The 27,191-nt window shown below is 43.9% G+C and overlaps 1 protein-coding gene across 2 annotated transcripts in view; it reads right to left on the bottom strand.

The window, feature by feature from the left end:
- The window catches only part of NEIL3 (nei like DNA glycosylase 3), a 622,290-nt gene that overhangs the window by 277,011 nt on the left and 318,088 nt on the right, over window positions 1-27,191 (bottom strand). The gene's annotated exons all lie outside the window — the stretch shown is intronic.

The following is a 27,191-nucleotide window of genomic DNA, read 5'->3' as shown; positions in this document are numbered from 1 at the left end:
TGCCGGAGAAAAATTATAACATCTGGCTAAACGTGGAATTGGAGCAGCCATGCTGTCAACTTGAGGGTCTGGATGGACAGATGGAACATTCCCGATGAGTGGGTTAAAAGGTCTGGAACTGGGTCCAGAATCCATGGTTCCTCCAGAAGATGGGCCCAGAGAAAGGGGAACATAATTTGTCAAGGCCATTAAGGTGCAAAGAGTATCATAGTGCTTTTTAACGTGCTGGCTTTCTGAAGTACTTTGGGTATTAAGGGGAAGGAGGGAAAGGCATAGAGAGGTCCCAGGTGGCCAATCGTGAACAAGTGCATCCCTTGGTGACTTCCCCAGAGGGGGAATGAGGGCAAAGTAACAGCTGTACTTGGCGTGCATGGAGGTGGCAAAATAGTTGCAGCAAGGCTGGCCCCATCTCTGAATATCTCTTCCGCAACGTCTAGTTTAAGGCAACAGAATTGCTCTGCTGAGTTTGTCCGCTATCACACTGGATTTGCCCGGGATATGCTTTGCTATCAGAAACCGTTGGGAAGTGACAACCCATTGCCACACCCATTGTGCTTCTCGACATAGGGGGTACGATTTGGTTCCTCCCTGTTTATGTACCACACTAATGACATGTCTATTTGAATTGCAACTGTTCCCATCAGAAGAGAGTCCTGAAATGCCTTCAATGCATACAGCACCACCCTCATCTCCAGAACATTGATGTGCAAGTGGCTCTCGTGTTCTCGGCATAAGCCTTGGACAGTCTTTCCCAGATAGTGCCCCCCCCAATCTGGGAAGCGTCCATCAGAACTGCTGCTGGTTCTGGAAATACAAACAGGTGGCCTAATGACAACTGTTCTGTTGTAGCCACCAGAGAAGATCCTTCTTGCATGATTCCGTAATGATTACCTGGTGTGATAGAGGAAGATCCTGCATGGACCATTGGGTAAACAGTAACCACTGTAGAACCCTCATGTGCAGCCGTGCTAGAGAAACTAGAAGAATTGCAGCTGCCATGGTGCCCAGAACATGTAATACATACCTCGCTTGAACCCTTTTCTTTGATATCAAGATCCTGATTTTACGGTGAAGAGACTGAATTCTCTCGGGGGTAAGTTTTGCTACCATTTCTGTTGAATCCAATTCTGTGCCTAAGAAAGTAATATGCTGTGAAGGTGACAAGGCAGACTTTTTGAAGTTTATTGTCATGCCTAGCCTGGCACAAAGAAGTACTGTTTCATCCCTCGCTTGCAGTAGTAGAGGCTTAGTGGTGGCAGTCAGGAGCCAGTCATCTAGATATGGAAACACAGAGAACCCCTAATGTCTCAAGTGAGCTGTAACCACTGCCATGCATTTAGTGAACACACTGGGGGCTTTAGTGAGAGCAAAGGGCAGGGCTCAAAACTGGTAATGACTGGCGCCCAGCCGAAAGAGCAAGTGTCTACTGGATCGCCTGTCCATTTTTATATGGTAGTATGCATCTTGGAGATCTATCAAGCACATCCAATTGTCTTTCCCAAGAAAGGGGAATATAGACTGCTGTGTCACCATCTGGAACTTTGATTTTTTTTTTACAGATTTGTTCAGTCTGCTGAGATCCAGAATGGGTCTCCAGTCCCGTCTTTTTTAGAACTAAAAAGAACCTTGAGTAAGCTCCGGATCCGATTTGGTCTGCTGGGACCTCTTGGGTGACCCTTTTCTAGCAACTTGGGTATTTCTGCAGTTGCTTCGTCTCTCTGACTGGGTGGGGCATCTGACATGGACTGATTTACGGGAGGAGTAGTAGAAAAGGGAATGCAATGACCTTTGGATATGATTGAATGTACCCATTTGTCTTGTGTGATTTCCAGCCAGGAGTTTGGGTACAGTGACAAGCATCCCCCGACTGCTTCCAAAGAAGAGCAGATGGGCCTCCTATCAGGAGAGCTGGAAGGGCCTGCCAGAGAACTTATCTGTCGCCCTGATTCTGCGGACCCCCTCTGGCACGAGGTCAGCGTCTTCCATTAATACCTCCCCTTCTGTCCCCTGGGTGAAGTGTCACCACGTTAGTCAGAAAAATCTTTTTGAGACTTGCAGAACCACATTTTACCGCCTTTCTGACCTTTGGGCTAAGGTCTGGGATGGGGCGGAAAAAATGGACTCCAATGGCAGACAAGGTTTTTCCTTCCTGCTTGCACCCGGTCAAAGTTTCTTTCACCTTTGGTCCAAAAAGTGAAGAACAATCAAAGGGGGCTTTGGTGAAGGAAGACCTGAAGGGTTCAGCAAAGTTGCAAAGATGCATCCAGAAATGTCTCCTTAGGGAAATTCCTGTCGATGTTGCCCTGCTTGCTCCATCAGCTGCATATGAAATCAGTCTCATGGACGAGTTGACAATTGAGTTGAGGGTGGAGAGCTGTGAGGAGACTTTGTCTGTGGTCCCCGAAGCTATAGTACCCTGACGGGCATTCTCCTAGCTCTTTGAGGCGATCCCTTTGAAGCCTCGTAAAGTGGGTCAGGTAATTCAGCAATCATAGAGTAAAGGCCAATGAAGAAAAAAAAATATGCCATAGTCCGTGATTCTTTATTGGGAGGATGAACAGATGAGGAGGTTTCCGATAACTCCTTCTTAGTGGTCGCCACCACCATCGCATCTACAGGGATGCCCTTGGTTAGGAACTCCTCAGTAGGAGCAGTGATAAATTTATTCGGTTTACATGGAACAGGTTACAGTGTATCAGGAGAAGTCCAGGCCTTACGAGATATAACATTTAAGGAATTGGTCATAAGGGGGGAGTCGCACAGGAGGTGGAAGGGTGAAACTCAAAAGCCTCCAGGTATAGAGAGTCATCCTCTGAATGGTTAGTGGGATTCCAGCCACCCCTCTGTTTCAGGATCTCAAGGATGTCAGCAAATGAGACATCCTCCGAGGGGGACCGTGGGGACCATTCTGAATCATCCAGATCAGTATCTGATGCGACAGATTCAGGGGAGTCTATGTGTTTCCTCCTGCATAGTCTCTTCCAAGTGACTTCCTCAGAGAGCTACTCGGGTGAAGTTTCAGAGGAGACCATGCTGCCCACAGGGGCATCTGGAGGCTCTGGGTCTCTACGCTTAGGAGAAGGAGGAGGTGACAATGAGACCAACATTATCGTCTGGGAGGGAAGAGAAACTGGACCCGAGAGTGGCGCTGTCTGGGGTGACAGCACCCTCTCCATCAGTTCAAAAGCCCCCTCGCTCCGCCCTGAAGAGATCCCCCGCTCCGGAGAGGCAGAGGACCGGCTCAGAGGTAGAACCGGTGGCTCCGAAGCCGCTGTAGGAGCTGAGCTCAACTTCGCTGAGGCACTGAGGGGTAGAGTCAGATCGGTCAACTGTCCGTGCAGACTTCTCTCCCCAACCAGACAGGTGAGCATCTACTCCCAGACCCTTTGAAATACGATGGACCTGAAAAGGTCAGAGCAGATGCTGGAACAGACTATCCTAAAGGAGGTGCCGGTTTAGACAGTTCCACTACTATCTGACCCACAGTCTCTGGCACAGAGACTACAAGCTGAGTGTCAGAGGAGGAACTGAAGATGGTGCTTTGGCCGGTCCAGTTTCTTGTGGGGTCTGTGACGATAATATTTTTGCCAGTGCCGGTGTTCGAAGCAGTCTTCACCACCCGCTCCACATCGTTATCAAATAAACTCCTTGAGGAACAGGAGGATAAAGAAGGACATTTAGCTCTCTCCAAAATGGGTGATCTCAAAGTTGGAGTGATTGGCTTCAAGATAGAAGACAGTGTCATAATCGACAACTCTAGCAGCTCCGTGGACACAGATGGAGCTGAAGAGGTTTGATTTTGATTTGTCGGAACCATGAATCCTCTGTTCGGATGTGGTAATTTTCTTAGGTGGCTCCGAAGCTGGAGTCCCAATGTCAGATCTTTTGGATCCTTTCGAGTGGGAAGTAGAGGGAGAAGTAGGCTTGGAGCTCTGAAAACCCTCTAATGATTCCTGTGAAGGACGTTTTAACAAGCCTCTCACCCTTAATTTATTTCTTCGCTCTTGAAGAACCCTGCTGCTGAAACCATGGCAAATTGTACAAGGGTCTTGCAAATGGATGGCACCAAGACAATACACACAGTGTGTCCACCCGTAAGACACATCTTTTGTGTATACTTATCACAGTTTTTTAAACCTTGATTGACTTGGTTCTTTTGAATCCTTAACTTTTTCTTTCGACATTGTTAACTACGGTCACACCATACAAGAAAAATAATCCAACATACTGCAAGGCTTTTAAAAGAAAGCTTGCAAAACTGCCAAAGGACTGCTTTAACTATTTCAAAAACACTATCTAAAAAGGAACACTACAGCTAACAACCACCACCAACAATCCTATGTGAAAACTAAGATAAGTATAGAGGGGAATCCTCTAACTTAAACGGATTCTCCAGATAAGAAAAAAAAAAAAAGTGGCCCTCTAAGTTAAAATGGGCTGCTGAGAGCCTTCTAACTTAAACGGGTCTCGCACAAGAACAAGAGGGGAAAACACATGCTAGAGATTACGAATAGGGGTTTCTAAATCTATCGCACACTACAGAAAAAGGTTTTATATGAAAACTATTGAAAAAATATAATTAAATACTACTTGGCCAACGAGCCAGTCAGAAGACATCCCAGTTGCTGCGGCAAATGAGATCTGGGTAACTTACCTGGTTTATCATGGGATAGGAGGTTAGCCTCGAGCCAGTGGAATCTCTCGAGCTTTTATATTAGGCCGCTTCAGAACCTATGCTCAGTTCTAAATCCAACCAGCAAGAATTAAGGGAAGATTGGACAACATAACATTATGGCCCTCTTTCATTCTTCTATCAGCCCTACCACTCACTTGCGCTGCCTGTACTTCTCTTACTTTATATCCTTGCTGCTGGAACTCATTGCCCATCAGAGCTAGGCTGGTATCAAAGTCTTATTCCTGTGCTGCGAGCCTACTATGACGTTGGATCTGTTCCCCCATTTCTAAAGACAAATCTGGGGCGCATACTAGTATAATGCACATATGTATGGCAAAAGCAGTCCTTTCTATGTAACTTTGTATTTCATTACTAGTGCCCTTAAAAACTTGGACATCCAAGAAATCAATACTATTCCATGAATATATCATAGTAAACTGTAAGAACATATTACTCTCATTTAAATATTGGAGGCAGGACTCAAGTTGCTGAATCTCACCAGCCCATAACAAAAATAAATAGTCGACGAATCAATGATGGAATTTGATCAAAATCATATTCAGTGCATGTGATTCCTCCCAATCGGCCTTGACCAAATTGGTGTACCTACTGGCACAAGGTGTGCCCATAACTACGCAAGAGGTCTGCCAATAGTAGTTTCCATCAAATGCAAAAAAAAAAAAAAAAAGAAGTTATGTCTTACCATAACGTTCTATCTGTGTTGTTGATCTTTGTTCATTCATTACTGTTGGGTTATTGGTTCCGCCCCTTGGAACCAAGCCGGCCTCATACCAAGCTCGCGTCAGCCAAAAACTCTCGAGCCAATGTCCTACCCAAAATGCTCTACTCCCTGTTACCTCAGATCGAGTTTGCAAGTTGATAGACAAATGTAGAGGCTACCTCTGTTCATAACAGACCTACAAAAAAGGAGTACATGAGATCAGCCAGGAACTTCCGGAGGGGGACGGAGGGTGGGGAGTAATGAATGAATGAAGATCAGCAACACAGACGGAACGTTATGGTAAGACATAACTTCTTTATCTGATGTTGTTAATCTTCGTTCATTCCTTACTGATGGGACAGAGTCCCCAGCTACCTGTATCCCTGGGTGGCCCTCATGGAAGGACATTCCTGAGCACCATGGAACCAAATTAAGAGCTACCTCTGGAGGCCAAATCCAATTTGTAATGCAGCATACAAGTATGGGGTTTGGCCCAAGTTGCAACTGAACAAATATCATTGAGGGAAGCCCTAGCATGGAAAGCTGCTGAAGTTGCCATAGACCTTGAAAAATGGTCTTTCACTCTGTGAGGCAAGGTGATGTTGTTCTTGTTGTAGACAAAGGTAATGCAATTTCTCAACCATGATGCCAATGTAACATTTGAGACCGGATGACCAAGCCTTGGTCCAGAAAAGGCCAGAAATAGCTTGTCTGATTTATGGGTAGATTTTGTTATGTGGAGATAAAAATGTATTAGCCTGTGAACATCCAGGGAATGCAGGCAATACTCTCCCTTGTTAGAATGATTAGGAAAAAATAGTGGGAGGTCAATAGACTGCTTGATAGCTCTGACACCACTTTCGGTAAAAAGGAAGAATTAGTTCTCAGGGATAATCTATCCTTATGGAAAATAAGTTAGGGACGTTTGATGCATAAGGTCTGAAGTTTTGACAAACGTCTGGCAGATGTGATTGCAACCAGAAACAAAGTTTTCCAAGAGAGGTACTTGAAAATCACATGAAGATGCAGGTTCAAAGGAGGGAGCTGTTAGGGCTTGTAGAACAAAGGCCAAATACCAAGGCTGTACTGGTTCTCTAAAGGGAGGTTTTAGGTGAAAAACACCCTTTAAGAAAGTCTATGTGACATGAGTGAAGAATCCTGAAAACCAATGTGGAAATTAGAAATATCAACTAAATGAACACAAATAGTAGAGGCGGACACCCCAGATTGAAAAAGGTGTGATAAGCAATCTAAAACCACTGAAAATGGTGCTGACAAGGGATCCAATTGTTTATTCGCTGCCCATAATGAAAACCTTTTACATTTGCTGAGATAGATTAGCCTTGTGGACTAATGAGATGCGATAAGAATATTGCGCACCAGGGAAGAGAGGTTATCCTGCCTAGCAATCATAGGACGTGGAGAAACCAAGCTGTCAGCTTCAGGTTTGTTAGATTGAGGTGAGTCAGACCCTGCAGATGGGAGGTCAACGTTGGGGATGGATTGAGGATCCATGGTCGATCTAGCAGGTGAGGCCAGAGGAAGAGGAACCAAACTTGTCGAGGTCAATATGGAGCAATGAGGATCACTTTGCTCTTCAACTGCCGTGCTTTCTTCAGAAACAGAGATGAGGGGAAGAGAAGGATAAGCATAAAGCAGACCCAAGGGCTAAGCGGGGAGTAGAGCATCTCTCGGTGACCGTCCACGAAGGGGTATCAGGGCAAAATAGTTGCTGCACTTGTAGCTGGTTGGAGAGGCGAATAGGGCACAGCAAGGCTGGCCCCAGAGGTTGAAAATTATTGTCGCTATCACAGGCTTGAGGGACCACTCGTGAGGTTGTAGAATGCACCTGCTCAATTTGTCCACAATCACATTGGGAGCTCCCGGGAATGTGCGTTGAAATTAGAAAGTGGTTGGAAGCTATCGCCCATTGCCATATTCTCAAGGCCTCTCAGCATAACGGATAAGATCTGGTGCCCCTTTGCTTTTTGATGTACCAGACCACTGACACGTTGTCTGATTGGATCGCAATAGTCCCTGATGGAAGGATGGAGTGGAATATTTGCAACGCTAATAGCACTGCCCTCAGTTCCAGGACATTGATATGCAAATGGGCCTCTGTCTCCGAACAGGTGCCTTGAACTGAGTTTCCCTGACATAGCCCCCCCACCCCATCAGGGAGTTGTCCGCGGTCACCATGGCGAGACCACTGTTGGGGATTTCGAGATGTCCACAAGAGCAAATCTTGATTTTATCCGAGTTTCACTTATCTGAAAGGACAAAGGATGTTGTAGAGGGCACCACTGAGTGAAAAGTAACCACTGGAGAAGTCTCATGTGGAATCTGGCCAGAGGAACAATGGTGATCGAGGCTGCCGTTGACCCTAAGAGTTGAAGTACGGACCGAGTAGATGATTTGTGGTGACAGAGTAGCGGCTGAACCTGTTGTCTTACTCTTTGAAGTCTGTGACCCGGAAGAGATGCTGTGTAATTCATTGTGTCCAACAGAACCCCGATGAATTCTAAAGATTGTGTTGGGGTCGTGTTGGATTTCTCCCAGTTTATAGTGATTCCCAGGTGTTGTGCTGTGAGAAGAGTGTAGTCTAGGGCTTATTCCAGTAGATGCTTGGTGGGGGCAGTGAGGAGCCAGTCTAGGTATGGAAATGGCTGGAATTCTTGAAGTTGCAGGTGAGAGATGACCACTGCCATGCATTTGTTGAACACTCTGGGGGCTGGAGAGACCGAAGGACAGTGTTCGAAACTGGTAGTGACTGGCTCCTATGCGGAAGTGGAGGTATCTTCTTGACTGCTTATCCATTTTTATATGGTAATACGCATCTTGAAGATCTACAGAGTAAAAAACGGATCCTATCTGGTCTGGGGGGACCGTTTGGATGACTCTTTTTGTAGAAGCTTTCAGATTTCGTGTGCTGCTGCCTCCCTTTGACTGGGTGGGACGCCGGGTAAGTTTCTGGATGAGGTGGGACAGAGATGGAAGGGGATGTGATAGCCTCTGGATATTATCCGTTGTACCCAAGAATTGGTGGTTATGTTTCACCAGGCAGTGGGGTACAAGGAAAAACGACCCCCGACTGCTTCCACAGGTGAGCATGTGGACAACCCTTCAGGAGCGCTGGTAGGGTTGCCCAGAGAAACAACCTCTGGAACCCTGGTTTCACAGAACTCCACTGCCCCGAAAGGGGGAGTCTTCCATTGGAGTTTCCCTCGTGCCTCTAGAGGAGAACTCGGCATGCGCAGCATGGAAAGAGCCCTGTGGTTTTCTGTGCCACTTCTTCCCACTCCTCTGATTTCTGGAGTAGAATCTTTAAGGAGTGGAGTGTCGGACACCAATGGCAGATAGGGTCTTGCCATCTTGTTCGCACCTTGTCAGTGTATCTTTAACCTTGGGGCCAAACAATGAAGCAGCCTCGAGGGGGGCATTCATAAAGGAAGCCTTAAAGGAGTCAACAAAGTCGTAAAGGCACATCCAGGCATGTCGTTTCGTGACTAAACCTGTGCCTGCCGCTCCTTCCGTTGCGTGTGAAATAAGGTGCATGGAACAATTCGATATGGATTCTACGGTCGCTATCTGAGAAGTTACGTGGTCATGGACCTCATCAGAAACAGCTCCTGCCAAGGTTACAGAGAGTTGGTTGATAAGGTCCCTCTGGAGCCTTGTAAAGTGTGCCAAGTAGTTCAAGGACCTTACGGTGAAGGTCGATGAAGCAAACACACGGTTCCCAAGTCTGCATCACCCGGGATGCCTTGTTGGGCGGATGGACAGTCTGGCTCTTCTGCCAAGTCTTTTTTGGTTGCAGTCGCAACCACCATGGCATCTACTGGAAGACCTTTTGACCAATGGGGATGCTCAGCTGGGGGAGATAAGATCTTGTCAGGCCTCCGTGGTATAGTTTCCAGGGTATCAGGAGCCTTCCATGCATGCTGGACGATGAGCTGGACAAGCTCATCGGCCGGTGGGGTAACCCAGGAGGTAGGGGGCCGGGCACAAAAGGCCTGCAGGAATACAGATTCCTCTGAGGAAGGGATGGAGGACTTCCAGTCACCCCTCTGTTTTAGAATCTCAAGGATGTCACCAAAGGACACCTCATCAGAGGGTGACCATGGGGACCCTTCCCTGTCATCAAAGTCTGTATATTCGGTCAAAGACTCCTCAGTGGAGTCCATGTGCTTCCTCTTGCACAAAACCTTGCAAGGGACTTCCTCAGTGGGGAGCTCTGGCGAAGATTGCAAAGATGGGGTCTCCTGAGGGGGAGAAATCTGAGGCCCTTGTGCCTGGTGGTTGTGGCTTGTAACAGTTGTGGCATGGGGGGGGGACTCCGACATGGAGGGTTTGCCAGCACAGGCAAGCGGCCTCTTCATGGCCTGGAAGGCTAGACCGCCCGAAGAGGGATGGGAGCCCGGAATAGAGCACGACAACCTCGGAACCGGGGTCACACCTAGCTCCGATGAGCCGACCCCGCAGACCAGGAGTCTCAAGAGGGCTGTGGAGCATGAGGAGAGGATGATTCCCAGAAGGTGCCGTAGAAAAAATTGGCGTGGAATCAAGAATGCCTACCCCCATGGCACAGCCACTAGCCTGAAAAGAGACCAATGCCCAGTGCACAGAGGAACACAAGGACGACTTCGGCTCCAAAGTGAGGTCCACTACTGGGGTCGGAGGATGGGAAGCTGCTGCCGGAAAGGGCTTTGATGCTTCCGTGGAAATCGGAGTGTACGTTAAAGTCTGTGGAGAAATACGGTCAACCTGCAAGAGAGAATGCAGCTTTAGATGGTTGAGACAGACCCCTGGCCACAAGCAACTGGTTGACAAGCCGCAACACATCTTGTTCTGAGAGGCTCCTGGTCAACCTCAGAGAAACCTGAAGGCGATTCTGGCCTTTCTAGAAAAGGGCTACATTGGCTTCCAACAAATGGCTCCAAAGAAAGAGAATACTTGGTCCTTGCTAGTTCGTGTGGTGCTGAGCCTGAACCCGAGGGTGACTGCACCAAGGAGAATGCTGTCAAAGTTATTTGCGCCGATGAAGGTAGTGCCATAGAAGTCGAAGATGTCTGCACCGTTAAGGGCAGTGTGGCAAATGTCTGCACTGATGAGGAAAGTGTCTGCACTGATAACAACCGTGCCAAAAAGGACTGCACCAAAGATCAAGTCGGTGCCGAAGGTGTCTGCACCGTAGAGGAGAGTATAGTCAAACTCAGGGCTGAAGGAGTTTGCACCATCGGTGCCGAAAGAGACTGTACCTGCAGAGATGGTGCCAATAAAGGCTGCAACAAAATTGTCAGAGCCGTAAGTGTCTGCACTGGAAACTCCAGTGCCAGTGGCGATAAAGAGAACATAGCTGGAGCAAGAATCAGCTGGGGTGGTGCAGAGGCTGGGACCAAAAGGGCCAAAGATGGCAGCGCCACACTCAAAATCTTTACCTTTTTGTGAGTAGACTCCTTGCGATTGCCAGAGGGAGATGAAGTGAGTGACCTCAAGGAGGAAGAAGAGGAACCCCTCTTACGGGGTTTAGTAGGAGTGGGTGAGCCCTCCAACCCAGAGATAGCCTCACAGAAAGGAGTTTTAAGGAGGCCTTTCAGGATTAACTTGTTCTTCCTTTCATTGAGAGTCCTGGTCGAAAAGTTTCTACAAATCCCACACGGGGGAATCCACTGAAAGGTGGGAGACATTCAAGCAATAGACACAAACCATGGCCATCAGAAAGTGGTAACTTACAGCCACATTCCGTACATTGTTTGAAACCAACACAACTTTTCTTGTCCGACATAATGATATGGAGAAGAATGACAGTACAGAGAAGTTAAGAAAGCTACCCAGAAGGGTAAGAAGAGAGAGATAAGAAGGATTACCAATGATGGTAATGAAGAAATACCTCAAAGGTAAGAAAAGGGAAGAAAAACTAGAGAGAGAGTCTTAAACATACGATAAGGTAGGAGTATAGAGAGAGTAAGTGATTGAAAACTTTTTAAACACTAACAATATAGAAACTTTCAAAAAACTGTTCACTTAGCCGAGAGAGAGTGGCTTGACATGGCTGTACAGCAATGTGGCAGACGAGATCTGAGGTAACAAGGAGCAAAGCATTCTGGGTAGGATCTTGGCTCAAGAGTTTTTAGCTGGCGCGAGCTTGGTATGAGGCCAGCTCGGTTCCGAGGATGGAACCGATAACCCAACAGTAAGGAATGAACGAAGATTAACAACATCAGATCATTATTTTCCAATACCAGCTCTAACAACTAACAGAGGAAATCAATCTGAGGACAATCATACGCTTTCTTAGCTGGAGAGCATGGCTGAGAGTCTGATACCAGATGCTGGCTTGGATTACAATCTACAACGTGTAGAAATACAACAATGAGGTAATCGTTTGAGTGACTTTAAGAACCACTACCAATCCACTACTTTTAGTACAAGAATTGCAGCATGATGTGCAGGGAGATAGTAGTGATGTTACACTGCTTATGACAAGGTACAAACTTTTGAAAATGACTTGTACCGTCAAAAGAGAATGCAGTCTCAGCATTTACATTTAGAAGCCAGTCATGCCTTAAAAATTATACCATGAGGCATGAGGGTATTAGCAATGCTAACATACGGCGATTCCTACCCTGAACTGTTAGCTCAATGGCAATGCATAAACCTAGCGACTAGTTTTTTGTACATTTGTCTCCTTACAGACTTGTGTCGACCCCTGGAGAATGAGTTGTGCGAGAAGATTCAGACATTACAAGCTGAAATGGCCACTCTCACAAGAGATGTGGTAGCTGATAGTCTGAAACGAAACATTAAAGTCTCACTATATGAGACGAATCTCATACAGATCAAGAAGAGGAAGATCCAACCAGACATGCAAGATTTCACGTTTTTACCTGGCCAAGAGTTCAACAATGAAACATAGCGAGGAGGAGGGAAACAAAGGAGGTCTCCATGACTATGCGAACTGACCAATCCAAGAAAGGAAACATGATGATAACACCATTACATAATGTGGAGGATGTGCATGCAGTAGTAGCCATGACAGCTACTAAACAGTACTATTGCAAGGAATAATGAGGCAAATTCCACCTACAGCACTCCAAACGTGGAGAGAGCAGTAGGCATACAGCAATAGTCACTGGGAGCAGCCATTGAACAGGTAGTTAGAAGGAAAGAAAGAAGAACAGATATTGAACAGTTTTTTCCGACCTTCCTTTACCTTATTGGAAAAAGTAGAAGGATCAAGGGGATCTTTCTGAACATTTGCACACCAAGGGGAAGAGGAAACAGTCGTTTCACGATCCGAGTATCAGGACATCAAGAAAATGTAGAACCAAGCAGTTTAGATCTAGTCTGGAACATTTCCAACAGGACATTCAATAGGTATGAACTTGCAGTGCTTAATAAAGGTCTTTCATTTATTCCCACTGAACAAGCCAATGTGGCAGATATTTTAACAGAATTAAGATTGTTTACTAGAAATGTAGGGCTGAAGTTGATGTTTAATGATACTGACACAGCAGCTTTTAATATATTTAGAAAACCCAGTTTATATACTTCACAGATAGATCTGGTTTTGGAGATTTTTATCAGGTTATGGGAGGAGGATATATACAAGTTGCTGGGAAATAGGCATAGGAAAAGGGGTTTTGAAAACCTGAATCTAAATGAAAGGGAAGCCTTGATTACATTACAAAACAACCCTCAAATTGTAATTAAACCAGCAGATAAGGGAGGGTTAGTAGCAGTGACGGAGAGGCACTATTACTATGACACCATTAATGACATGCTGAGTGATGATGCGACATATGAGAAAAGTCATACGAAAATGAGAGAGACTTATCAGGAAAGTTTTTTTTTTAACTCTGACAGAATACTTCAACATGTGTATAATGACCAAAGGTTTCATTCAGTACTTTTTGGTTGAGAAACCACTGACTCCTCCTTTTAACGGGGCACCAAAGCTACATAAAGATCTATATAAGCCCCTGCTTAGATCCACAGTAGCGGGCTTGGGATGGCTAACTATGTCTATATCCATATAGATTGAGAAGAAATTATAACCTATAGTTGAGACGTCCTATGGTCTTGAGAGATACCAAACAATTTTTGCTGGATTTGTTTGCGGCAGTACAAGCTGATCCTATGTCATCTCCCTATTTGTTTGTCACCCTCACTGTGACCTCACTGTTTACAGTTATCCCTAATGATGATGGCATAGATATGGTGAGGCACATCCTGCTAGCTAAGAAAGCATATGATTATCCTCAGACTGATTTCCTCCGTTATTTCTTAGAGTTGGTATTGGAAAATAATGTTTTTGCATTTGATGGAAACTACTATCAACAAACCTCTGGCATAGCTATGGGCACACCTTGTGCCCATAGCTACGCCAACTTAGTCATGGACAATTAAGAGGAATCACATGCACTGAATATGATAAGATTTCAATCTTTGATCAAATTCTATCGTCAATTTGTCGACTATTTGTATGAGCTGGTGAGATTCAGCAACTTGAGTCCTTCCTCCAATATTTAAATGAGAGCAATACGTTATTACAGTTTACTATGAAATATTCATGGAATAGTACTGATTTCTTGGATGTCCAAGTTTTTATGGACACTAGTAATGAAATACAAAGTTACACAGAAGGACTGCTTTCGCCCTACATACATGCATTATACTAGAATGCAACCCAGATTTGTCTTTAGAAATGTCCTTAAGGGACAGATCCAACGTAATAGTAGACTAACAGCACAGGAAGAAGACTTTGATACCAGCCTAGCTCTGAAGGGCAAGGAGTTCCAGCAGCGAGGATATAAAGTAAGAGAAGTACAGGCAGCGCAAGTGAGTGGTAGGGCTGATAGAAGAATGAAAGAAGGCCATATTTTGGTTCCCGCTTAGAGCAAGAAAGTAGGGTGAAGGTTCCGAATAATGGCATATTTTTTTCCCTCACATACACCAGTGATGATCGGCAGCTGAAGGAGATCATTAGTAAAACATTGGCACGTATTACAAATGAATCCTAGAGTTGCTACAGTTATACGACAGACCATATTATGGGTATAAAAATAGAAAATCCTTAAGTACAGATTATGCTATCTAGAACTGAGATCTGAACCTAAACATGAAGGAACAGTTAGATGTGAGAAGTGTACATACTGTCATTTCATACAGGAGACAAACATGTTCATCCATCCTGTTAGTGGCATCGAATGCAGAGTGAAGATCACTGCGGATTGTAATACAAAGAACTTAATATATATCTTGCTCAGTGTGTTTGCTGCAAGTCATTTTATGTTGGAAAGACCAAGAGATGGTTGAGGGAACGAATTAGAGATAATCTGTACTGTGGCAGGAGAGGATTAACATATAGCGCTATAGCCAAACACAAATACAACTGGAATTGAACATGAGTTTATGTTCATGGTGTTAGATGACCATGAAGATACTAGACAGGGTGATATAGTGAACACGACAGAACAAAGGGAGCTGGCCTGGATACTTAAGCTTGGACCACATCTCAGTCCAGGTCTGAATGATCATGTCCCTACGAAACCAGTTTTGAAGGGACGCAAATTAAAGAAATGAAGGCAAATGACATGAGAATGTAGACAACTTGGGTTTTTATGGCTGTTGCATTTGGTAATTATTTCTCTTTATGCCACCCTATGCTTGATTTAGCAAAGTATTACATCGTATTCTTTAATGTTTTTAGCTACAAATCACATTTTGATCTTCATTTATAGTCTTCATTTTTATTTATTACTGCATAATGATGTATGTTTTTATTAGCATTGTAGTATGTCTAAGTATTTCACTTAATTAGTTGGCTGCTTAGTTACAAGAATGCACTTGTTTTTTTTTTTGGTTAATAGTTATATAAAATGACTTTGTTGCTTTTAGTATGCGTGATCTGATGAAGCAACTTACATTGTGAAAGCGCTAATCATATTTTGTATGCTGATTAAAGTGGACTTTTTTTTATACCAGAAGTTGTGTGGAATTATATACACAGCCATGTATCGGCCTTGGTGATTTATCTTAATGACTTGAGTAAAGGTCGACATGGATGTGGTAACCTCTGGTAATTATCATCTGCACCCAAAGATCTGTGATTATTTGCCAGGCAAGGTGGTGCAGAGAAAGTCGTCCCCCAACTGCTTCCAGAGGTAAGCAATCGGGCCACTCTTCAGTCATTCCCCAACTGCTTCCAGAGGTAAGCAATCGGGCCACTCTTCAGGAGTGCTGACAGGGTTGTCCAGAGAAGGAATCTCTGGATCCTTAATTACACTGACCCCCCTCTGCCTCTTAAAGGGTGCCTTCTGGTTGAGTTCCCTCCTCTGCCCCAGGGGAAAACTCAAAACTCACCAAGTGTATCGCGGAAAGGGCTCTGGGATTGCTTACTCCTCTAATTCTTGGAATAGGATTGTTCGGGGAGTGGAAAAATGTACGCCTACTGCAGACAAGGTCTTCCCGTCCTTTTTACACCTGGATAACGTGTCTTTTACCTTAGGACCAAAATGAGAAGAGGCCTCTATGGGGGCATTCAGGAAGAAAAACAAAGGGATCTGCAAAATCACAAAGCCGCATCCAGGCATGACGTCTTCTGACAATGCCTGCACCCGCTGCTCTAGCTGCCCCCCTTGGTAGAATGAGAAATCAACCGCATGGAGGAGTTAGAAATAGATTCCAGGGTGGCAAGCTTTGAGGCAACTTTGTCATGTACCCATCAGCAACTGCTCCTGCAAGGATTTATGAAAGTTCTGAGATTAGATCTTTCTGAAGCCGGGTGAAGTGTGTCAGGTAGTTCAAGGATCGAATGGCGAAGTTTGCTGAAGAAAACACTCACTTCCCAGGTCTGTCTATTGCCAGAGACTCCCTGTTTGGGGGAGTTCAGCTCTCCTCGGCTAGCTCTTTCTTAGTGGCCGCCACCACAACCATAGCCCCTACTGGCAGGCCCTTGTACCAGTGTGGACTATCTTCTGGGGGAGAAAGAATTCTGTCCGGTCTCCAGGGGACAGGTTCAATGGTATCCGGATTCTTCAAGGTACGCTGCATTATGAGATGTACCAGGTCACCTGCAAGCGGGGTCACACAGGAAGTAGAGGGCTGGGCACGGAAAGCCTGCAAGAACACAGACTCCAAAGGAGACATCCTCAGGGGGCAACCATGGGGACCCTTCCCCTTCATCATAGTCCATCTTCGTTGAGGGATTCTTCAGGGGAATTCACGTTTCCTCTTCCATGATCTCTTGTAAGGTACCTCCTCAGCGGTGGCATCTGAGGAGGACTCTGCAGAGTGGGTACCTTGTGGAAGGATGTCTTGAGGTTCCCACACCTGGTGTCCTTGAGTAGAGGGCCATGTCAACTGTGGCTCAGAGAAAAGGAAGATCTGGGTCTCCGGTGCCAAAGATAACAGATAAGAGCCGACCAAGGCAAGCACCCTATCCATCACCTGGAAATCAGGCCCGCCCAAAGTGGGATGGGAGCCCAGAACAGAAAGACAACCTCGGGACCGGGGTCACACCCAGATCTGACAAACTCACTCCCAGGGAAGGAGTCACAGGATGACCTGGTTCTGCCAAAGCAATCAGAACCATAGTAGATGGTGCCAAAGAAACAACAGGCACCATACTAGGGATCATGGTGCTGACACCAGTGTCTAACCAGAGGATAGTCTGGCTCCGAATGAGTTGAAGACCAATGGGTAGGCTCCGGAGCCATGGTAAGTTCTACCAGTGGAGCCAAAAAAGCTGGAACTGGGGTTGGTGTCTGTGACAAAGGCTCAGATGCCTCCAGGGAGGTCGAAAGAGGAAAGTATGTAGGATTCCATGGAGAAAAGTTCTCAGCTCTGGGTGGGAGGGAGGCTTTGGAGGGTGCTGGAAAACCTCTGGCTGCCAGGAGCTGATCCACAAGCCTCACTGCGTCTAGTTCCAAAAGGATCCTGGAGGAAAAGGTGGATATCCCCAATGGGGAGTCAGGATGCTCTAGGAAGGGGCTACATTGCTGAACAAGAAAAGGATCCACTGAAGGGGAATATCGGGTCCGAGGGATTATTTCTCCTTTCAGCACCGAAGTCGAAGGACCAGCATGAAGTACAGTTGAGGGGGGTGTCTGGTGTTGGAATAACTATTTTTGGTGCAAAAAGGGAAGTCAGCATCACTGTCTGTATTGGTGTTGAAGTCTGAGGAGTTGGTGCTGATGTTGGCACCATACTCGGCTGCTGTGGTGCCAGAACCGAACATGGCACTGTGGAGGGGGAATGAGGCCCCTGTGCCGAAGATGTTGGTGCCAATTTAGGAATCTTAGGTTTTGGTTCCGATGATTTATGTTCACTAGTGTGAGGAGAAAAAAAGAGTAAGGACTTGCTCCTCTTTTTATGCTCATTCTTTGGAGGGGATGACCCCTCCATCTCAGAGATAGGCTCCGCGAAAGGAGATTTAAGGAGACCTTTCAACATGAGCTTATTTTTACATTCCGCCAACGTGTGGGAACTAAAAGCCTTACAAATCTCACAAGGGGCTTTCACAGAAAAGTGTGGCACCCCCAGACAGTATACACAGAATGTATGGCTGCCCATATTAGGTATCTTCCTGTTGCACTGATCATAGCGCTTAAACGCAGTTGCACCCTTTTTCTCAGACAAACTAGTGCCAAAAAGGAATACAATTCAACCACAACAACACAACAAGATCAAATGCAAAAGAAAGGAAACACACTTGTCACAACAAGGTAGAAGAAAGGACTTTTTTTTTTTTTTTTTTTACGGAAAAGGCAGAGGAAAGAGGAATACCAACAATGGTAATAGGAAATACCTTAGAGGTAAGGGCCTGTACCAGCAATAGTACAAAGAGTACCAAGCTTGGTAAAACAGAAGGGAGAAAGAGGGGGACACACACACACAACTAAGCTAACACTATAAATAGGAGTAACCAAAAAGAGTTTAACAAGAGACAATTTTTGAAAAAAGAACTTAGCTGAGAGCTGGCTCGACATGTCTTGGTTCATACGCGGGAAATGAGATCTGAGATAATATAGAGAGGGGCACTATGGGTAAGACTTGGCTCGAGAGGGTTTTGGCTGGCACGAGCTTGTTATAACAGCCAACTCGGTTCTGAGGACGGAACAGACACTCATCAGTAAGGAATGAATGAAGATTAACATCAGATATGATTGTATGCAGGGGAATACACTATTACAAAAAGAAAATTAAGTCTTATATGTAAAACTATTAGGAACAAAGAAGATTGCCTTCCTATAGCATATGTACAGTAGCGAATGACAGACTACTACTGCTAATAAATCTGGTCTTCTGTTCTGGTGAGGGTTTGCCCGATAAACACACTATTCACTTGGAGTTTCTTCAATGCCTAGTTAGCACAGAATTCTGACAACAGCTCCTTTAGAAACAGCTCATGTAAATGTCAGTATGCGTTGTCAATCATATTTTTATTAAATAAGATAAGCAAAGATACTATACCAACCTAAAAAACAAACAAAAACAACCCAAATCTTTTTTGGGGTCATCACTAAATAAACTACTCCACCCTGGCAAGACCACCAGTCCCTCTCCAAAAATAGACAATGTGACAGACTCTATCCCAATACATTTTAATTCATACTTTATACAATCAATATTATCTCCCTTAGACACCAATAGCTCTGCCCCGCCCTCTACCCCTGCCCAATCAAAACGACCCATGCTCTTCAGTTTTACTCCAGTACCTACCTTGCTCATAAGGAAGTTGATCCTTAAACTAAAACCTATTTCTGTAGCTGTAGACCAACTACCATCAGACTATCTAAAAATGGCTGCAGACATCATAGCCTTCCCTGTGTCCATACTAATTAATAGATCCATAGCAAAAAAATACGTCCTATCACTGTGGAAAAAAAATTCTACATCATACCACTGCACAAAGAGTTTAATAACTGTAGACCAACAGCGATTCTCATCCCCCTCTCCAAAATATTAGAGAAATGCATCCATATGCAGCTGATGCAATATCTAACCTCAAATAACCTGCTCTCAGAAACGCAACACGGTTTTAGTCCCAGCACGGCACCTGTACTGCTCTACTACATTTTACCAATACAATAAACTAGCATAGAAACAGTGGTCTGCTTGTGCCCACCATGTTCTTAGACTTCTCATAGGCATTTGACACGGTCTCACATCAGCAACTGCTCGTTGGACTCTCCTCAATAGGACTTTCACAATACTCCTTGCTGCAATTTCTTAGTTACCTGTCTGGAAGGCAACAAGCCATTAAATGCCAATAAATCTACTCATCCTTTCAGTTACTGCAGGTGCCCTTCAGAGCTGTATCCTGGGTCCTCTCCTATTTAATACATTTATTAATGACCTCCACACCTCCACTCATCATGCTAGTTTAGTTCAGTATGCAGACGACTCAACATTAATAAGCTCCAAGACATTACCGACAAATCTTTCTCCTCTGCAGAAACCTATCTCAAAGAATCAAACCTCCTACTCAACCCCAAGAAAACTAAGTTAATGCTTTTTATCTCAAAAACGTTGCCAAAATCAAAAGCAATTTTTTTTACTATAAAGTCAGCAAATACTGTCACTGAAACTGTAACTCACAGTAAACTTCTAGGCATTATAATAGATGACAGTCTCAAATATGACCAGCATATACTGCACGCCATTATATCTGCTCACCAAAAACTAGGCTCCCTTTTACAGGATCAATGCATTCCTTATAGATAACGCAAGAAAAACTCTAGCTACCATCTTATTGCCAACTCTCTTATACGACGCTTCTATCCTAACAAATGATACTCAAAGAAAGAAAGTTGCCTCTTGCTACAATAAAGTAGTGAAATTTGCCACCAATCTCCCTCATAGGACCCACTATTGTCATAGCTTAATGGACCACTCCAGGCAAATTATGAAAAAAACATTGTTTATCTTGCCAGGATTTTCTGCACCTCTCAAAGCTGCCTGCAGCAAAATTAGTACTCATTCCTAATTTTATTTATTTATTTTAACTCTTGTCTGCCCTCATGGGGACAGACATCGAGATTCCTTTGGAAAGCTAAATATGCCCCATAATGCACAGATTGTGAGACTAAATAGCCATACCATTTATTATCAGACTAGTCTTTCATTCACTTAGAATGGAACACCTGAATAAAAACTGCCAAGTTTGAGAGTCTGCAGCTCAAGTGTCACTGACTGGTATGCATGGAGTTTTACAAATGTTGTTCCTACTAAAATACTACACATACTCTGAAAGAAGCTTGCAAAAGTGTTAACAAATTACTGAAATAAAAGAGACTTTTCACATGGAGCAGTTTTGCAAGTTTCATTTCCTGGCCAAGTTACTCCTCCCATCTCCCCTACTTTAGTGGGCTAGAGTCTCATTTGCAGTTCGGCTAGATTCAACTATTTAGTCAACTTTGCATAACAATAGACAAATAAATCATAGCATGGGTTCCCACTAAAACTGTTCCCTCATATGTCACTTCACTTCTGAACAGTATTTCCCTGGAACTATTTATAAGAAATAAAGCACACACATCAGTTCAGAGTTTAGGCCAAATATTAAATTTGTAATGCATTCTGGCTGTTCACGTGGTTATCTTTGTTTAACTGTTCTCTTATTATTATTACAGAAGTGTTTTGCAGAGAGATGAGAAAGGCCTTAAAGCTGACTGGTATGCTGTGTGGATGTGGGTAGCTGTGTTTATGGGGAGTGGAGGTGTGCCTTTCTAAGTGTGATGTGAATGTTATGCATTATGAAATGGTGAGATTAAGAGTAAAATTGTGTCCAGTGTAGTACTTAGCGATTTCATCATTGCTTGACTGAGACATATATATTTCCCTGTGTTGGTCAGTACTATGTTTGAGTGCATTGTTTGGAGTGTGGTATTACTGCTACAGCTGCTGGTACTCTTTCAATACAAGTATCTGATTTAGATGTTTTCTCCAGGAGTCTGTTGCTGAGAGGATGAGAGACGTGCAAGTATACACCTAAGGCAAACTACATAATGCAATAGTAACAAAAAGTACTGTGTCACATAAGAGGCTTGGGAGGTCATTGTTAAACAGAGAACTGTTGTAAAGCTTAGTATTAAATATCATAAGTTCAGGTTATGCTATAATACAATACAGTAGAGAGTTAATTATCTGAACTAGCCTTCCAAAGTTTTCTGGTAGGAAAAATCATAAAGTCTAAATATGTAAACATTATACGTATTCACTTGAGCATGCAGTTTGAGCTTGTAGCCAAGCTCGTGTATAAAAAATATTCTTTATTGTCCACTGAAATCGCAGAATGGTTGAAAAGTGTATTCCTGCGTGCAGAAAAAAAAAAAGATTTTAGAAGTTTAATTATATGCTTGATTATCTGAACTATCCTATATACCAGATGATGATGCCACAATATGAAGACAAGATGATCAATTTCAACAATTGGCTTAAGTATTGGTGTCATTCAAAGGGGATCCAATGCCTGTCAGCCTGGGATGACATGCTCGACAAGCCATGATGCTTCGCTAGGGACGGCTTGCACCTGTCACCCCTGGGCTTTTGGATATTGGCAAAGGCTCTTGCTTCCCCCATAGTGCCTTTTTTAGGCAAGGCTCAAAAGACAAACCCACCTCCATGGGTATCACAAGGGATAAGAAACTAAGAGTAATGCTACTCAACGCCAGAAGTCTAAACCTCAACATACACGCACTCTAAACTCTCCTTAGCATGGAGAATATAGATATATGTGCAGTAACAGAAACCTGGTTCAAGGCTCCCGAGAGCACCCCAGCACTACCAGGTTATACCTCATACCATGCTTTTCGGCCCCAAAACTTGGACCGAACCACAAAAGGAGGGGGAGTATCAATATTCGTCAAAGATACCCACACCTCCAGGTTGGTGGCAGAGCACGAAGCATCAGAGACTATCCATGTGCAACTAACAGTGGGTAAAACTGCCTTCCAGTTTATAGCCTGCTACAGACCCACCCTCCCAAACCCAGGAACCCCACTCAGCCTTCCTGAGAACACTGGAAAATATGAAGGTCTCTCCAAACACCATTATATTGGGCGACTTCAACTACCCAAACATAGACTGGGAGCATTACACTAGCTCCAACACCCTAGCCCAAAGGTTCCTAGGATTTATAAACTCAAATGCTATGGAACAACTTGTTACCACTCCCACAAGAGGGGAAAACATACTGGACCTGATCATCACCAACATGGGGACTCTATGCTCCAGACTAGAAGTGTATCCCTCACTGGTAAGATCAGACCATAAACTAATCTCACTGGATATTCACATCCTGACCCCACCCCCTGCCCAGAAAACCACAGTGAAAAACTTCTCTAAAGCAAATTTCACACTTCTCAAAACCGAAGTGGAATCCTTCAAAGCCCCCGGGCCTGTGGAAAATACAGCCCAGACCACAGAATCCTTTATAAACGCATTCTATGAACACCTTCAGGAATGCATGGATCATGCAATCCCAAATAAAACCAAGACCCAATCCTCCAAAGGCAGACGTCCTGTCTGGTGGACCCCAGCCATAAACAAACTATACAATAGAAGGAGGAAGCTACTACATGATAGAGCAAAATCCCAAAAAGGGAAGGCATCTCTGATCAGTATTAGCAAAAAACTACGGGCACTCATCAAATCATCTAAGGCCAGCTTCGAGAGAAAAATTGCACAGGACACTAAGGATAATCACAAGGCTTTCTTTAGTTATGTTAGGAACCTGGGTGGGAATTCCCAGATATGCTCAGAATTAGTCCAAAATGACAAAAAATACATCGAAACCACAGACATTGCCAACATCCTGGCTGACAGGTTCAGCGCAAACTTCTCCTCCCCCTCCCCACCAAAAGAGCAAATCCCAGCAGAGTGCTGCCCCCCTGACATCTCAGATGCTCAGTAAGAGCCGCCCTCTCCAAAGCAAAAAACACAGCATCAATGGGACCAGACGGTGTCCCGGGCTGCGTCCTACATGAACTCCAAGAGGAGCTAAACCCAAACATAAAACTACTGTTCAATCTCAGCCTTACTACAGGATATGTACCCAAAGAGTGGTGTACAGCAACAGTGGTCCCTCTCCACAAAGGTGGTGCCTCAACGGATCCTGGAAACTATCGCCCCATAAGCCTGACTAGCTTGGTCTGCAAAGCTATGGAAAGGATCATCATGGACCTCATAAATAAAGATATTGGGGACCTACAGACACTGGATCCTACCCAGTTCGGCTTTGTTAAGGGCAGAACCTGCCTCTTAAACCTGGTCAATTTCTTTGAAACAGTCACCAAGGCCATTGACGAGGGGAAGGTGGTCCACACAGCCTACCTGGACCTCGCAAAAGCCTTCGATACAATACCCCACTCAGGCATTATAGATAAGCTCACCAGCTTAAATATAAACCCCTATGTCACTAGATAGGTTACAAACTGGTTCAAAGACAGAACCCACATGGTTAGAATTGCTGCAGCCATGTCAGACTCCAAACCAGTTACAAGTGGCATCCCACATTGCTCAGTCCTGGGACCTTTCTTGTTCGGTATATATTTCTCGGAGGTACAGGCCAACATGGAAGGACTGTGGCTGACCAAGTTCGCAGATGACTGCAAACTGGGCGCCATAATCGACTCTCCAGCCAACACAAGCATCCTCCAAAAGGGCCTCACAGAAACAGACAACTGGTGCCAGAGCCATGGCCTCAAGCTAAATGCCAAAAAGAGTATAATCATCCCCTTTGGCAAAAACAAAGTGCCCACAAATTACCACATAGGTGGTAATCCATTAAGTACAGAAGATGTAATTAGGGACCTGGGGACCCCAAGTTGATAGCAATCTCTCATTTGACAACCACATGGCCAAAGTGGTTAGAAAAACATTTTATATAGCCCACCTAATCCTGAAGGGATTCACATCTAGATCAGGGGAGGTCATTGTGCCTCTTTACTCATCCCTCATCAGGCCCATAATTGAGTACAATGCCCCTTTTGGGATGTACCTTACCAGACACCTGCAGCAACTGGAAAGACCCCAAAAGTACCTCACCAAGAGGATCAATGGGCTCAAACATATGCCATATGCTGCCTGGTTAAAGAAACTCCAGCTCTACTCAGTGGCATACCGCTTGCTCAGAGGTGATCTGTGCCTGATGTATAAAGCCATGTCCAACCTGGAATTAATGGACATGCTGCACCTTAGAAAATCCAAATCCCATCGAGCTACGCGCTCGAGAGACTTGAATCTCAGCACTGAAATAAATAGGACATGCTGGAGGGACAGATTCATAACCCAGAGGCTCCCCTCACTCTGGAATAAAATCCCAGTCCAGGTTAGGCAGAGTCCCTCACTAACTCTCTTCAAGAGGAATCTTGATGAGTGGATGGGAGATCGTAGGTTTACCCTGGTATCACTTCTGTTTCACTGTTAGACAGAGGCACAGTATACTAACCTCGAAAAAGGGCATAGCAAAATTAATTTAAAATGGGTGGCGAAAGCCAAACACACTCTGGCTAGGCTTATAAATGCCCTAGGGCAGATAGCCTAGTATGAACCTATGAACCAGTTAGTTTAGATATCAACTCTCTACTGTAACTATGCAAAGATAACCACGTGAGCAGCCAGAAGTCAGAATGCATTACAAATTCAATATTTTACTGCACACATTTTAAGAAATTGATAGATTGGCCTAAACTCTGGATTGATGTGTGTGTGTTTTTTTTAAAGAAAATTCCTGGGAAATGCTATTCAGAAGTGAAGAGACATATGAGGGAACAGTTTTTGTGCCACACCAGACTTTAATTTGTTTGATGTCTACTGTCATGCAAAGTTTACTAAACAGTTGAATCTAGCTAAGCTGGAAGTGTGAGACTGTAGCCCATTGAATTTGGAAGATGGGAGGAGTAACTTGGCCAGGAACTGAAACTTGCAAAACTGCTCCTTGTGAAAGTCTTTTTTATCTTAGTTATTTGTTGACACTTTTGCAATCTTCTTTCAGAGAATGTGCAGTACATCAGTAGGAACAACATTTGTAAAACTCAGTGCATACCAGTCAATGACACATGAGCTGCAGACTCTCAAACTTGACAGTTTTTTTCAGGTGTTCCATTCTAGGTGTAAATCTAATCTGACAACAAATTGTAGGGCTATTTATTCTCACAATCTGTGCATTATGGGATATATTTAGCTTTTCAAAGGAATTCCGATGTCTGCCCCCATGGGGGCAGACAAGAGTTTAAAAAATAAAATAAAATTAGGAATGAGTACTCATTTTGCTGCAGGCAGTTTTGGGAGGTGCAGTAAATCATGGCAAGATAAAAAAAATATATGTTTTTTCATCATGTGCACGTAGTGGTCCTTTAAAGCAATTAAACTGACTTTAACTACACAATTACCCAAGATGTTCACAACTAACAACCGCACATTAGCCCTGGATTACATAACTTACTGTCCAGCAATGGACTTCCACTCTAGTTACAAATTCTTATTCCTTACAAATAAGTCAAATTAAGTTGCAGGAGACTCTCTCTACTCCCAATACATTACTAAACTATGAAAGAGTATCACCACACAAATAAAACTCTGACAAACTCAAAAGTTTTAAACCACTGCTTAAACAACTTCTTAACCAATACAGGTCCTGCACGTGCTCATCTCAAGGTTGAGACTGTATTCACTGTACGATACTCTCCAAATACTCGTCTTAAATTGAATAAATTCAACTTCTCACTAGAATGACAAAACAATTTTTATACACAACTGCTGCCTGTACAATCCACTAAACTGCAGGTGGGTTTTCTCTTTAGTAACTTCCACCTTTGTAAAATCAGGCTTTCTCTTTAGTAACTTCCACCTTTGTAAAATCGCAGAATTTATAAATGTAACTACTACTGTTGTATAAATGTAAACAGAAATGTAACTACTCTGTGCTTAACTGGAACTTAGTGTGATGAACTGAGGGGCTGCCAACCCAGCTAGATAGAATTATTTACCAAATTCTATGTCATTGTAAATATTAAGATCCACAGGCTTGTTTGACAAATGTAAGAAAACTGTATAATGGGCTCAACTTCAAAAATGTAACCACAGTGCACCCTGCTGGAAGAAAGCTGATATGTAAAGAATTTTGAAACTGTGTGTGATCTCAAGCTAGAAATTTTCTCTATTGTCTTAAGACAGAGATAATTACTAGGTTTCGCATGTAACGTGTTTTTTGTTGCTGTGGCTTCCTCATAGGTGCAGATAAAAAATAAATGTTAACGGAGTCTGTTAGCCTGGTAACTAAATCAGACAAGTGACAAGAATGATGTAATCTGAGATGACTCAGCAGTAGTGTGTATTATCAAGTTAAGGACCATCTCAGAAAGAAAGTATGGCATTTTGCATTTTGTCTGAATCTGAACACATCAGCTCACCAGCGCTTGCTTTGCTCTGTAAGTAGAATCTTGGATCTTAATGTTTATCTTACAGACATAGGAATACAGCCAGATTAGTGTAGATGTTTTCTATATGTATGTCACACTATCCTACAATGTTGTTTTAAAGTATTTCCTGTGATTTCTGAAAACTCTAATGTCATTGTGTTGAATTAATGAGCATTGTCTTATGTTTTATCATTATTATTAAATATATTTAAACCCTTTAAATGTGGCTGTTTTGTGTAGAGATAATTTAAGCTCCTAGAGTCCTTGCATGTATTTGGTGATACTGTATAAGTCGCTCCTAAATAGCCTTCAAGTTTCAGTCACACTTACCAAGTGGGTAACAGTAACATTGCACAGTAGAATTGGA

The sequence above is a fragment of the Protopterus annectens genome, chromosome 2.part1 (assembly GCF_019279795.1).
Source record: "Protopterus annectens isolate FY-2018-M chromosome 2.part1, PAN1.0, whole genome shotgun sequence".
Lineage (NCBI taxonomy): Eukaryota > Metazoa > Chordata > Ceratodontiformes > Protopteridae > Protopterus > Protopterus annectens.
This window is presented reverse-complemented; position numbering and strand designations above follow the sequence as displayed.